This window comes from Cetorhinus maximus, chromosome 3, assembly GCF_964194155.1.
Source record: "Cetorhinus maximus chromosome 3, sCetMax3.hap1.1, whole genome shotgun sequence".
NCBI classification, from domain to species: domain Eukaryota; kingdom Metazoa; phylum Chordata; class Chondrichthyes; order Lamniformes; family Cetorhinidae; genus Cetorhinus; species Cetorhinus maximus.
Window position 1 is genome coordinate 155,641,754 of NC_135881.1, and position 14,330 is coordinate 155,656,083.

Sequence of the window (14,330 nt, forward strand, 5' to 3'; positions counted from 1 at the left end):
TGATCACTCTGTTTTGTCTTTTACTCATCTCTGTATCACTGTGGTTTTTTCACAATTCTTCCACTGGATGTTCTGAATGCTGACAGAGGTGATTTTGAAGGACAAGGGGCCTTCTCCAGCTCTGTGTCACTATCACCCCTTGGATAGTTTTCAGGACCCTCAGGCTTTGGTTACCTGTTGCTTCACTGGTGCATTCTGGATTTTGATCTTCAGCTACTTTTTCTGGTTCAGAGCAGGTTTGTGCTTCATTTGTTTTCTGTAAGAATTTCCCATTTCTCCTGTACTGTTGTCCATTTGGAGTTTGCACTATGGAAGACCTTGGTTCTCCTGTGATTCCCATGACAACAGCAGGATTCCAGATCCCTTCATGCTGAATCCTCACTGTCACTCTCATGTTCAGGTCAGACGTCAGGCACCTTGATCAAAGTACTGTTTCTGCTTCTGCTGTCTCAGTTTGAGCAGGTCCTGCACCCTGTAGCTCACTGGCTGTGGAAATAACAGTTAGAGTGCAGTTGGAAGCTTAGTTCTTAGTCTCCTCCCCATCAGCAGCTGTGCTGGAGATGATCCAATGCACTCTAATGGGGTATTCCTGAAATGCAGCAGAGCCAAGTAGTGGTCTCTTCTGTCCACTTTTGCCTTCTTCAACAGGTGTTTTAAGGCCTGCACAGTATATTCCACCATTCCATTGGATTATGGATATTTGGAACTTGACGTAGTGTGGTAAAACTCCCAGTCCTGTGCAAATTTGCGAAACTCAGTGCCTGAGAATTGTGGACTGTTATCTGAGATGAGCACTTCAGGTATGCCATGGCAAGCAAAAATTGATTTTAAATGATTTATTACAGTGATGCTCTTACTATCATTTCTCAGCAGCACAAACTCAAAAAACTTTGAGTAATAAGCTACTGTAGTAGAGGCTCACTATTGTCAAATGTGAACAAGTCCACTCCAATTTTCTGCCAGGGCCTCTCTGGAACACTGTGTAGTTGAAGTGGTTCTTTCTATTGCGACTTACTGTACTTTTGACACACTAGCTCTGGCCAGCACCTGCCTCAGTCTATGTTTGGGTTCTTCTCGTGAGGCTCCCCAGGCCAGCACATCGTCAATAGAGTTTTCCATGCTCTCTAACCCTTCAAACAGCTGCTTCACTGTTCTGTGGAACATCTCTGGAACTGAATTAATACTAAAAGGTAAGTGTAAAAACTTGTATTGCCCATATGGTGCGTTGAAGGTACAGAGATAGGAGCGCTGATCATCCAGCATGACCTGCCAGAAGCCTGAACTTGCATCCAAGACTGAATAGTATTTAGCATCAGCTAGCTACATGTGATCTCTCCTACTATGGGCAGCTGGTAATGCTCTCTTTGTACTACCTGGTTTAGGTCTCTGGGATCCAGACAGACTCACAGTTTCCCAACTAATTTTTGTACAATTACAATTGGATTAACCCACTTTTTCGGTTCTTCAATTTTCTTGATGATGTGAAGTTTCTCCTTTTAGCCCATCTGCTTTCAGTCGATCTCTCAGCATTAATAGTATTTTCCTGGGTGGGTGTATTTTGGGTGTCACAGTTTCGTCAATCTTGATGGTGTGTTCTCCTTTAAGGCAGCCAAACCCCTGGAACACATCTTCATACTCGCTCAGGATGTCGTTAGTGGTAACAGCCATTATTCTCTTGATTAGCTTCAGATTTTCCTAAGTTTTGATTCCAAGAATGGGTTTTGCATCAGTTTTCACCACTATGAGTGGAAGTGCTTGAGACTGTTTTTAATGGTTCACTTTAAGTGTGCACTTATCCTCTACAGCAATGTTTTCACCTGTTTAAGTAGACAGCTTCACTTTTGTCTTAGTTAGCTGTTTTTCTTTGCTTATCTTATGATACAGGTTTATGGGAATGACATTTTCTTGTGCACCTGTGTCAAACTTGAAATTAACTAACATGTTGGCAATTTTTAAATCAACGGACTATATGGCAGGAAGGCCAAATGTCAATTTTATGCTGTCTTGAAGCCAGTTTGTAATCATCCACTCCAACCATCAATGGCGGGTCGCGTTTCCTGCCGCTGCACGTCAGGAATGTCATTTTAATACATCTGCATATAATTAATAAGCCCTGCTCACCAGAACCATCCTCCCATGCTGGATCATCCGGGCACGTCGGGGGGGAAATATGCCAGCCCAGAACATGTCTTGACAAGTGTGATGTGCCGAAGTTGGGACTTACCATTAAGGCCTTGCTCAGATCACAGATGCCTGAGGGGCAGAAGATGCTGGAGCCCTTGAGCTATCGGAAGAACACACGCATAAAAGCAAAATACTGCAGATGCTGGAAATCTGAAACCAAACCAGGAAATGCTGGAAAAACTCAGCAAGTCTAACAGCATCTGTGGAGAGAAAAAAAACAGAGTTAACATTTCGAGTCCGTATGACTCTTCTTCAGAGCCGTGCATGCTCTGCCACGAAATAGCTCATGGAAAGTGGAAGGTCACCATTGATGTCTGGGCTTTGCTTCAGGACATCAGGGCCTTGGCCATGGGCTGTTACGGATGATCATTGAGGGGGTGGAGGGGAAGGTCTATGTTTGACTGAGGGGGCGGGGGGGTGGCGAAGGTGTACCGGAGTAGGGGAGTGTGGTGAGGTTAGGAGGGAGGGAATGATGGTGTCGGGGGGTTGAGGTTGGGAGGGAGGCAAACAATGGTGTCGTGGGCTGAAGTTGGGAGGGGGAGAAGGGACTCTGGAGGGAAGGGTGTGTAACCGGGGAGAATGCAGCAACTGAGGATTTCGGTGTAAGGAGGCAGGAAGGTGTAAGGGAAGGAGTTCGGAGGTGGGGAGGGTTTCAGGAGGAGGAAGGATTTTAGAGGGGGGCAGCACTTTGGGGAAAGGAAGGAGTGTGGAGGGGGGAAGGAGTCTGGGGGAGGAGGGAGTTTGGAGGGGGGAAGGAGTCCAGGGGGAGGAAGGAATAAGGGCGAAGGAAGGAGTAAAGGTGGAGGAATGAGTAAGGCAGGGGTACGTCCAGGTGAACGTGCAAGGGAGGGCTTCATGGAGTTGATGACTGACACCTGGGGACCGAACTGAGGGTGGGCGTGGTAGGAAGGAAGGGTGAATATGAGAGAGGGCAGAGCGAGTGTGCGATGGTAGTGATAGAAGGGGTGGTAAGAGTGGTTGGTGGGGACTCGGAGGCAGACATGGACCCTGGGGTTGGAAAGGAGGAGGTTGAGGAGCTCAATATGGATGGGGTGGGATTCTTGGGAAGATAAGGAACATGCACATTCACCTGGACATCCGGGCAGAAAAGGATTCTGGTTGGTAGGTGATGGTGGGGAGGTGGAAGGTGATGCTGGGGAGTCCACAGTGATGGGAGAAAGGACATGGGTGACTGGATGAGGAGGAAGGACGGGGGAGCTGAAAACATACTTTACAACCAACATGCTTCTGAAATCGTAAGTGGAAGGAGCCTCATGTTGGGTGGGCAAAGGTACTGCATGGCAGTGTGATCAGTGGGTGGGCGGAGATGCAGCTCAGCTCAGATGGACAACTGAAAGAGAACCTCAGCAGGCAGCATTGAAAACGCTCGGGACATTGAGATGAGTGCATAGGAGGAAGGCTCCACGTGGTGGGAGAGTGCTTGCATGAGGCTCCAAAAGGCCCTGTCACACACACACTTCTCCCTCCAAAATCACTCCTGGTCTGGTTGTATGCAGCTGAACTGTTAGTGGGGTGGGGGGTGGTTGGGGGGGAGGGTAGGGGGGTGGGGGGGGGCTGCAGGGGGAGGACTCGTGAAGCCTGTAAATGAAGATGAGAGACACCATTACACATTACTGAGTGAAAGTGAATATATTTTCAGATTGTAAAGTGACAAAATCCATGCAACCACTTGTGATCAGAATTTCTTAACTTTTCTAGGCCTACCATTTCTTCTAGTTGCTGTATTAACACCCGCAGCAGGGGTGGAGACAGCCTGCGCAATGGTTGGCCCTGTTGCCTCTGATGACTTTGGCGTGGGTTCTTTGGAAAGCCGAGGCCTTGAGGGCCCTGGCTTGCTTTGGCTGTCCTCCTGTGGGCCAGCTGCTCCCTCCGTAGTGACAGAGGATGAGGTTGAGGGGGTCACAGGCAGATGGGACTCAGAGGGAGAGGACAGCCGCTGAGATTCCTGAGTGGATGACCCAGGGGTGTCAGCTGCTGCTCCTCCTCCCTTTGGGTGCTCAAATGGCCTTGTCCTGATTCCTTGAAGGACAGGAGCGCCTGGAGGGACATTGAGGTGCCCCGTTTCCCTCTTGTGTTGCCATTGCAGGAAGTCACCCATGGCTGCTGCAATGGAGTGCAGGTCTGCATGCATTTCCATGTTCTGCTGGATTGGGGTCTACATGGTGTCTGCCATCCTCCCCATAGAGACCTTCATACACGCACATGTGGGGACCATTTCAGAGAGCAGGCGGACCCACTCCTCCAATTCGTGTGCCGCTCTGTTGAGGGCTTCCAACGGCTCTGCATGATGTTCCCCAGCCTTCTGCTGACTCTCTACATTGAGTTGGAAGGTCGAATCCAGAGGTTCATCATCTGACTCGGACCTCACAGGTGCCTCCTCCCCAGCAGTCCTCCGAGTGCTAAGGAGCTCGGCTGAACCTGCCTCCTCCTGCTGCAGATATGTGTCTGTGCGGTGACCACCAGATCGTGAACCCGAGCCTGCCCTAGATCTAGGTCCACCGAGGTGTGTGTCTCTGCAGTGGTGGAGGGTGTGGGTAAGTGCTGTGATGGATCCTCAAGGCTGCTTATTTCCAGCTCTTCAATGGAGGATGTTTCCTCTTGGCTGCAGGTGAGGACCTGGATGGAGCTGAGGGACTGGCTGGCTGAGGGTGTCGGTCATTTGGCAGAGCTCCCTGTGAACCAAAGTAGAGATAAGTATTGCATGACAGCAGAGTCAACAGCAGGAGAGAGAGTACTCATATGTACATTGAAAGAGTGGTGATGTGGTGCAGGATCCTTACGATATTGAGCTGTCAACATGTTGAACTGACCTGTCACCGCAGGCATGGTCCATGTCCTCACCAGTCAGCACGATGGCATGCTCCTCAACGTGAGTGAGGGGCCTAATGTGGGCCACTCCAGCCCTGGTCTGGGTCCTCTTCCTGCTGATGTGAGCCAGCTTCTCCTGCATGAAAACAGATGGGGTGAGCACATGGCACTGTGTGGAATGTTTGTGTGCTGAGCGGAGCCATGGACGGGATGAGGATGCAAGTTCCAGAGGATATGAGCCTGATGGAGATGTGAGGGTGTGTGTGAGAGTTAGTGGTGTTGTCCCTTGAGGTGTGAGGCCTCTGTGGATGTGTGATGGATTTGTGAGTGTGCGGGTTGAGAGTGATGAGAAGAGTGATTTACCCTGGTGGAACGGATGAGACCATTCATCCTCTTAAGGCACTGGATGGCTGTCCTTTTTTGCAGGGCATTGCCGCTGACCACCGCTGCCACCTATTCTTGAATGTAAAACATTTGGATTATGTGCAGGAGTGGCTAGCATCACTGTGTCCAGGAGAAAAACTCTGGTAGGCTCAACATTTGTAGCAATCTTCTTAATTATGATCTTTCTCTCATTCCTATTGGAATGCTGGGTTGGTGATCTTGCTTGCTGGTCTTTGCTCAGAGCGGGCTAGAGGACTTCGCCGCAGGCCTCCACTGTGTCCAGTAGCCACTTGAGGGAGGTATTGCTAAATCTACGGGCAGCATGCCATCAGATTCCTATCCCTTGAAGAGTGCTAGCTCTGTGCAGAGGTGGCCTTTAAATATAACTCCCAGTTTACTGAAGGCCTGAGGTGACGGCGGGGTGGGCAAATCAGAGGCTGCCTCGCCAACAACCCGACATGTTTCCCAGGAATGCACAATGAATGAGGCAGGAATGGGATGATACGGCATGAAAATCCCCCATTGCAGCCGGCGGTTAAAACGTCCTTTTTCCCATCCACTACGACACTTAGTGTAAATCTGGGATAATTCCATCCAATATTAATCTCAGAGCTCCACTGTTCCACCCTGGGGTTAAATTTATTATATAATTAGATATTGGATGTATGGGTCAATTCTTGAGTGTAAAACATTTGGACCAGAATTTTACATTCGGTGTGTGGGGGCGGGCCCGACACGCCAGAACGTAAAATGACGCGCGATGACGTCGGGCGTGTGTCCCGTCATCACGCTGTCTCGCAATGTTTCATTTGGCGTGGGCCAGAGTTGGCTGCATGCCCGCCGATAATTGAAAGGCCTAGTAAGGCCATTACCGTACTAATTAACTCAAAATTTATGCTGCCTGTCCAACCTAACGGTTGGCGGGCAGGCAAAAAGGGCAAGCGGCCTTTACGTTCTTTAGGAAACCTCATCCACGAGCGGGCTGTTTCCTAAAGCTAATACCAATTATATAAAAACTTTATTTTGAAAATAAAAACATGACCCATCTCATGTGATACAGTCACACGAGGGGACATGTTTCATTAAATTTTTAATGCTTTTAATAACGTCTTTAAAAAGTGATTCAATCTTCCAGAGGCACAGAGCTGCCTCAGGGAGATTGAAGCGCTCTTTCGTGCACATGTGCGAAAGAGCGTTGGACCCGACTCTCCCTCCTCCCCCGGCCCGCACAGGTAGCACTCAGCGCTACTGCTCGTGATCCATGCTGGGCGGGCCTTAATTGACCCGTCCACGTGAAATCGTGGTACTGAGCCGACTGCATGCGGCAGTCGGCTCCGCGACTGCCTGCGCCCACCTGACTCATGGAAAATCCTGGCTGGATTATTTACAGGAGTGGCTAGCATCACTGTGTCCAGGAGCATAACTCTGGTAGACTCAACATATGTAGCAATCTTCTTAATGATGATCTTTTTCTCATCTCTATTGGAATCAACTACCTTAAAAGTCTCAAATAACTGTTTTTGAAAGATTTAGAAGAAACTTAAATATTTGAAAAGTTCTGACTGATAAATATTTCCATAAAAGTTAACTGGGACTCTTACAGATCGGTGTGTGCGACATTTAAAGGGAGCTGCCTGTCAGATCTGAACAAGTTATGAAGTCACCCGCGCTTTCGCCCATTTTTTATACACTTTTTTTTTAAAAAGGAAGGTTACTTTTAAATTCCTGATCTTAATTGCTCCACTGCTGGAGGCCATGCCTTCAGTTGTCTAGGTCCTAAACTCTGGAATTCCCTCCCTAAACCTTTTCGATTAGTGTTTAATTCTCTGCCACTTCTCTTCCAGGAATCCCTCTTTTACTTTGTTGACCTTCATTGCGTTCTATTTCCCTCCTCGTGCTTGATGTTGCATCCACCAAAGCTCAATTTCACAGCATAGATATTTCAAAACAATATTGAAGTTTTAAATTCTGAATATAGTGACTAAAGCATGTGATACATTGGAATGAGTTAACAAAAAAAAGAACTTCTCACTCCAGGTTAGAGATCCAGATTGGCTGTAAATCTGTCATTGTTTAAATGCCAAGTAGGAAGTTGAATACTACCCAAGTTGTTTCTTACAATATTTAAAGGATTAGTAAGTTTGATTAGAATGGGAACAATTGTTAGTAAATAAAATTCTTTAATATAGTCACATCTACAAAAGGGATCTTAATTTGCAGAGACAGGTCAGGGGCTGGGTATTCTGCGGCGAGTAACTCACCTCCCGACTCCCCAAAGCCTGTTGACCAGCTACGAGGCACAAGTCAGGAGTGTGATGTAATACTTTTCACTTGCCTGGATGAGTGCAGCTCCAATAACACCCAGGAAACTCGACATCATCCAGGAAAAATCAGGCCCTTGATTGACACCCCATCCAGCACTTTCAACATCTACTCCCTCGACCACCAACGCAGTAGCAGCAGTGTGTAGCATATACAAGATGCACTGCAGCAACTCACCAAGGCTCCTTTGATAGCACCTTCCAAACCCGTGACCTCTACAACCTAGAAGGACAAGGCAGCAGATGTATGGGAACACCACCACCTGCAAGTTCCCCTCCATGCCACATACTTTCCTGACTTGGAAATATATTGCCATTTATTGTTGCTGGGTCAAAATCCTGGAACTCTCTCCCTAACAGCACTGTGGGTGTACCTACACACATGGACTGCAGCGGTTCAAGAAGGCAGTTCGCCACCACCATCTCAAGGACAATTAGGGATGTGCAATAAATGCTGTCCCGCTAGCGACACCCATGAACAAATTTTTAAAAAAGCAAAATTTCCTTGCACTGTATGGGTTAATTCATTCCTTATTCTTATAATTCCAGCAACAAAGGAGTTATTACTCTTTCTGGAGAAATTATTGCCGTATAAATTTTTACGCAGTATAATAAATAATGAAATAAAATCCCATCTTATTGTCATGGGGAAACGAGAGCCAGTTCTTTATTTATACTTATTTTAATTCTTTGTTTGCTCAAAATACATAAATTTAACAACCAGGATTCTTTCCGATGAAAGTGCAGTGGAACTGTTCTTTAACACAATATCTGGCAATATTCAGAACAAATAAGTTGAATTTACATGATTTAATCAAAGTGAATGCACTTTATCAAAAGTAATGAAATAAACCCACAATGAAAGAGAACCCCAAGGTAAAGCTCTACATTAATTCTGACTTGTGTTTTTATTCATTCTATTCAGACTACATATTCCAACTCTTTATTGTCTATTTAATTGTTTTACCATATTGTTTAGAGTTTGAAAGCAAACATTAGTTTATTATTACACCCAGGTCTCCCCCAAAGTCCCCCTGTAATTCCATGCGTTGTATTCTGTGTATGTAGATTTTTTTCCTTGCATATTAATGTATGGCAGTGTAAAAATTATATTTGCCATTTTTCTGCCATTGCAACACTGAAGTAAATCCTTTTTCAAATCTTTTGTCACATCCTCATGGTCTATTACTCTTGCTATTTCAATATTATCAGCAAATTTGAGCTTACATTTAGCTTTAATATCCAGATTGTCCAGGGCAGTATTTTTAGCTTGGCATGCGGGTGCGCACCCGACCCGCTCGAGCGTAAAAAAGCGCCTAATGACATAGAACGAGCATCCCAACGTCATCCCGCACTCGTGCGATATTTCGGTCAGCGCACGCGCATGAAAGTTGGAAATGCACTCACCGACAATTAAGAGGGCAATTAAGCCCATTAAAGTTCCAATTGTCCCTGATTTTTTGTGGTCCGTCCAACCTTATGGTTGGCAGACGGGCGAATCTGCCTGGTGGACTTTGCATTTTTGATGAAACCTCACCAAAGTGCGGGATGAGGTTTCCATTATTAAATTTAAAAAAATAAAAATGTGTGCACAGAATTTTCATCATCTATATGTTCAGGTGACTGATTCTGATGTGTGGACATTTTTCCTGGATTTTAAAGTCTTTATTTATTGCTTTTAAATTCTTTGCCCCCCCCCATGCCCCTGCTTAATTCACCAGCCAGCATGAAATCACGGTCAGGGGCTGATCGCGGTTGGTGGTCCATTCCCCGGCCAATCCTGGACCACCAACCGTGCGCGCCTGGCGAACTAAAACTCCTGCTCTTAACGTAAGTCAGAGAGAACAAGGATCCAAGAAAAGATGCCAGTGAAACTTTGCTCAGCGCTTCATTTTGGTTTGTTATTGCACTCCTGAGTACTCCCTGTTTCCTATTTTTAACTGATTTTATATTCACTTCCTTTTTTCACCCTAGGCTCCTGTAGCTTTTAGCTAATTAGAACTCTTTCATGATGAACTTTGCCAGAACTTTCTGAAGTCCAATAAACTAAATCATAAGGTGTATCGCTAATTACATTATTTGTAACATCCTCAAAGAAGCCAAGGAGATTTGTCAAACACATTGTCCCCTTCTAAATCCAGATCATCTGTTTCAAGTTAAATTATTACTTTACAAGGAGCCCATCAGTATACACTCAGAATACTTTGCATTCTTTTGTCTTACATGCTTTTTCTTAAGTGAGCATGTCTATAGTTGCTTGGGTCAGCTTTGCCATTCTTTTTAATTATTAACATTATGTTCACCTGCTTCTAGTCCTCAGGATCTTCACCAGTCTCCAATGACTCCTTCCTTCCTCCCTAATTTCCTTCAGAAGTCTTAATACATTTTCTATATTTGTCTCAGGGGATATGTTAACCTTACTTTCCTTTAACATACTCAGAACCTCTGACACACTAACTTAAAATTCTATATGGTGTAAGGAATACTGCAGAAACTGAGTGGCAAATTGATGTCATCCTGAGTGAGTCTTCAAAATATTATTTTAATATCATAACTATTTGTCTTCAGTTTTGTATCACTTATTTTTTAGATTTCTAAATTCCTCACTATTCACTTAATGTCATGATACTGGATGAATGTTTCAATTTTGTATTAATGTTTCTTTCTCATTTTGGTTTTTCTACTGAATCCGTGTTATCAGAATTTTAGGGATGATTTTCTGCCATTTGCAGCTTTGGTTTAATGGCTCTTCTGCCAAAACTACAGAGGCAAGACAGAGCACTTTCACAGAAATTGACTCCAAGTATTCTATGTCAGTGTTTTCTCTCCTCCATTTTTTTCTTTTTTTATTCACTTTTAATTGACCTATTTATTGCTGAAGGAAGAGACTTTTTTGTCAAAGCTTTTTATCTTGCACTCATCAAGACAATTCGCAAGAAAATGCCAATGTCAGGGGGAACAACATATTTATACCGCATACAGTATAAATATGTTGTCTTTCCTGACATTGGTATTTTCTTGTGAATTGTCCTGATGAGTACAAGACAAAAAGCTTCAACAAAAAAGTCTCTTTCTTCAGCAATAATCAACTTCCGTACTACCGAACGCCTATTTGACCTATTTGTCCATTTCAGAGATGGCAGTGCAGAAATCCTATGGTACTACTGTTTGCGTGATACTCCATATTGCCCCTCTGTGGGTCCAATGTTGCCATTAGTGTGAGAATTCACTCCAACTATTTACATAGAGAGTGAATAGTAACCAGAAATGACAACTTATAGTTTTGAGGTTTTTAATGACATGCATGTAAGGGACTCCTTAAGCTTATCTTGTCATGCATGGGCAGATCACTAACCACAAAAGTGCACAGTGCTGGGCCTTCCTCACATTCAAGAACACCCTCACATCCAGGGAATTAAAGACCAGTCAGTTTAAGGTCAGTGGTAGAAAAAATAATAGAATCCTTGCTATAGGAGAGAATAGAAGAGCGTCTAGAAATGAGAGATATAATAATAAATAGCATGAATTTCAAAAGGGACAATCTTGATTGACCAACCTTATTGAATATTTTGAGGAAACACAGCGAGTAGATAATGGTAATGCAGTAGATGTAATGTATTTGGATTTTCAAAAAGCCTTTGATAAGGTGCTCCATAGTAGACTATTGAATAAGGTCAGAGAATGTGGAGTCACTAGACAAGCAGAAGAATGGGTTGCTAGCTGGCTTCAAGACAGAAAGCAGAGAGGGGGCATAAAAGGTGGTAGAAGGTGGGAAGTGGTGTTCCACAAGGACCAGTATGAGGGCCATTGCTGTTCATAATTTACATTAACAATTTAGACTTTGGAATCAAAAATACAATTTCTAATGTGGATGACACCAAATTGGGAGGGATAGTAAATACTGAGGAGGACTGCAACAAATTACAGGAGGATATTAATAAACTTACGGAATGGGCAAATAACTGGTAAATGAAATTCAACACAAATAAATGTTAGGGAGCACATTTTTTGGTACGAAGAATAAGGAAATCACTTGTTCCTTGGAAGGTGCAAGTCTTGGTAGAGTAGAGGAACAACAGGATCTTAAAGGATCATAAAGGATCAATCACTAAAAGTTGCCTCACAGACTAGCAAGACCACAAAAAACAAATCAAACACTAGGTTTATTTAATTATGAGGGGGAAAAATTGAAAAGTAAGGAAGTTATGCTAAACCTATATTGAACCTTGATTAGGACACACTTAAATTACTGCTTGCAGTTCTGGTGACCATATTATACAAAGGATACAGAACCACTGGAGATGGATCAGAGAAAATTTACAACAGGCTTGTCCAACCTTTTCGCTCGAGGGGGGGGCACATTTGCACATTTTTCTCACTCAAGGGACCAATGAGCAAATTTCAGAAAACTAAGGTTTGGCACAACAATAAACTGAATTTCAAAAAATAAGTTGAGGTTTTAAGGAAAGAAACAATTGATGAGCAAAAGTATAGCAATGTCACAGCAATAAATTGTTAAGTTAAAAAAGAGTAATTAATAAAAATGACCAGAGTGTGAGAAGGTCAGAATGTGTGTGCCAGGCTCACTCCCAGTCTCAGGGTGCGCGCTCACCCACCCTCACCCACTGTGAGTGGGTGCGTGTGTATGTGTTGGCATGTGGTGGTAAGAGTGAGTGAAAAACCTGAAACTGGGCACAAGGCAGATTTACACTCACCCCCAACACCCCAACACACTCAGTCACTCATCTCTCGCACTCCCCCCACACACAGTCACTCAGTCTCTTGCATTCCCCCCCCCACATTCAGTCACTCAGTCTCTCACACTGCCCCTCACACACAGTCACTCCATCTCTCACACTAACCCCCACACACAGTCACTCAGTCTCTCGCACTCCCACATGCATACACACGCTCCCACACACACTCACAGCCACAGTCTGTCACTCACAGCCACACTCTCACTTACACACACACACACACACACACACACACACATTCTCTCTCTCTCGCTCTCTCTCTCTCTCTCTCACTCCCACATACTCACCATGGCACCATCTCCTCCCCAGGCCCGCCAAAACTTCACTCTCCCTGGGCCCGATGAAACTTCGCCCTTCCAGGCCACCAAAACTTTGCCTTCCCCAGGCCCGACAAAACTGGCTCCCTGGGCTCCAGCCCAACCATTGTTCATCTCCCTGGGCTCCAGCCCTACCGTTGCTTGTCTCCCCAGGCTCCAGCCCCATTGTTGCTCATCTCCCCAGGCTCCAGGCCCATCATTGCGTGGTTCCCAGTCTCCAGCTCCACCATACTTTCACTTCTCTTAGCCCGGCAGGCTCAGCACACTCACTAACTCCGGTGTTCGCTGCCACTCCAATCAGAGACTCTTTCTCTCCCTCATTTGCTGCCGATAGGCTCACTGGTCTGGACAGATGTGGCGTGTACATATCGGCCTGGGGCAGCCTCTAAAGTTTGGGATGGAGGCCTCCTGTAACCATGGACCCTGGAACATGCAGCAGTGGATGGGCGGAGCATCTACCAGGTGGATCTTCCAGCTTCAGAGTCTTCCAGGAGGTCCATCTTCTATCTTCAGAGTGCTCCTGGAAGTCCATATTCTATCTCCAATGAGCTCCAGGGAGTCCATCTTCTATCTTCAATGGTGAGTCAGTTATGTCCCGGTGCCTTTTAAAAAGAGCGCCCAGATATTATGGCAGGGCACGAGCCATCCAGCCCACACCATCGTGCAATACCCCTGACTGCATAATTAATGAGGGCAGGGTCACGCAATGTGGCATGAATTCTCAGCGGCCTCCGTGGCAGGAAGCAGTCCCCATCCCCATACCCAACACAGGACTTGGTTCCGGAATGGAAAATTCCGCCCACTATTTCCTCTTCTGAAAAGAGCATAAATAGAGGCCATCAGTATAAGATAGTCACCATTAAATCCAATAGGGAGTTCAGGAGAAACTTCTTCACCTAAAAATAGTAAGAATGTGGATCTTGCTACCACAGGGACCAGTTGAAACAAATAGTATAGGTGCATTTAAGGGAAAATTTGGACAAGCATATGAGGGGGAAGTGAATAGATGGTTATCATGGTAGGTTTAGATGAGAAAAGATGGGAGGAGGCTCAAGTGGAGCATAAACACCAGCATGGATTTTCTGGGCCATATGGCCTGTTTCTGAACTGTATATCCTATGTAATCCTATTCTTTTACACACAGTAGAGAACCTGAAAGAATCTGCAGCTTAACTGGATCAAATTACACATTCCAGGGAAAGGGTTGGATGATTACTGTCTGCCCTCTTCAAGGTGGTGGCAACACAGACCTTGGTTACACCAGGGGGAGAATTTTCTCCCTGTCGGGGGGTTTGTGTGGGATGAAATGTCACATGAGCTGGGACATGTCTATGAATGTTATTAAAAATTTTCATAAAACTTTAAATACCTTCATGAAACCTCATCCCGCCTGTGGATGAGGTTCCATGATAAATGCAAAGGCCGCCTGGGCTCTTCATCTGCCCGCCAACCTTAAGGTTGGATGAGCAGCTCCGTTAAGTGTTTTAATTTACATTTAAATAGTCTTAATAGGCCTTTGACAGTTCGGCGGGCACACA